This window comes from Alligator sinensis, unplaced genomic scaffold, assembly GCF_000455745.1.
Source record: "Alligator sinensis unplaced genomic scaffold, ASM45574v1 scaffold1506_1, whole genome shotgun sequence".
NCBI classification, from domain to species: domain Eukaryota; kingdom Metazoa; phylum Chordata; order Crocodylia; family Alligatoridae; genus Alligator; species Alligator sinensis.
The window spans coordinates 17,274-18,616 of NW_005843519.1; positions in this window are offsets into that span (position 1 = coordinate 17,274).

A 1,343-nucleotide genomic window follows, 5' to 3' on the forward strand; every position below is an offset into this window, starting at 1 on the left:
CTGATGATACCAAGTTATGGGGCAAAGTTAGTACACCGGAGGGCAGGGAGCAGATTCAGGCTGCCCTGGACAGGTTGGATCAATGGGTAGAGAAAAATAGGATGCAATTTAATAAAGATAAATGTAAGGTACCCCACCTGGGAAGGTGGAATCTATCTTGGAGCAGGACCCACCAGGGGTCCAGAAATCCATGGGGTCCAGAGAGTCAATCAAGACCGTGTCCAAGAGGACTGAAAGCCAGCATCCCTATCAGTCATTTGATCAAAGATGTGGCAGGGGGGGATCGAAGTCACAGATGCGGGGAGCTTAATATGAATTTCTAAGTCCGCATGGTATGGTACGGGTTCTGGCTAAGCCCACATAGACCCAGCCCAGTAAGAGGATGCAATGCCATGTGCTGAAGGTGTTTTTAAAAGAAGGACTCAAATATGGTGGTCACTTGTGACCCACTATGCAGAATGGCCATATACTTTTGGCCATTCGCTGCCTTGGACCTCTGCCCTAGGGCCTATTAGTCCTTCAGGCAGTGAGTTTGAGACCAGGGCTTGGGAGTCTGGCAGGTTGTGGGGTGGAGCCAACTCCCCTTCTCCACCCATCCCTCATTTCCCACCCCGCATCAGGGGGCTAATGGCCCCTTGCACAACCACTCTTTGCAACACCTGCTCCAAGTGTAACAAATATGAGGACGCAGCCTCGCCTGTGTGCTGGAACATGCTAAGCAGTTAGCAGTATGCTCCCCCGCCATGGGATGGCCGTCCAAAAACGTCCTGTAGGCACTGCTGTGTGGTGATACCAGGGTTCTGGAGCTTAGCGGTCCAGATGACTCCAAAGGCAGGCTCCCTTAGCATGTCAAGAAGACGCCACCGCTTCTCTTCGTCTGGTGTCTGCCATGTCATCAGAGTTTCCTGTATGTGGGCAGCCCAGGACTCAAACCCTTCCTCTCCCGCAGGGAGTAGGAGATTTCCTGAGCAATCCTGTCAGCTCCCTGAGCTACAGGGTTATCAGACATAGTACATGTTAATCTAAGCTAAAGAGTGATTTCTGTTACAGATCAGATGTGGGCACTAAGTGCAGAAGGAATGGCTCGGGACACCATGTTGGAAAAGATGAGGACCCCTGCTCCGGACCCCACAGACCACAGTCCTGCGCCCCCAGCACCCTGGCCCCTTTGCTGGGGACTCCCCGCAGCGTCGCCCTCCTCAGCCCTGCTCAGCCCCTGCCTCAATCGGCTCAGCTCAGGGAGCTGACAGGAATCCTTCCCTGAGCGTTCAGGGCCATGTGCACACATCTCCTCCTCCTCCATCCTATCTGATGAAGGCACGATGCTGCTGGCTTTCCTGGGT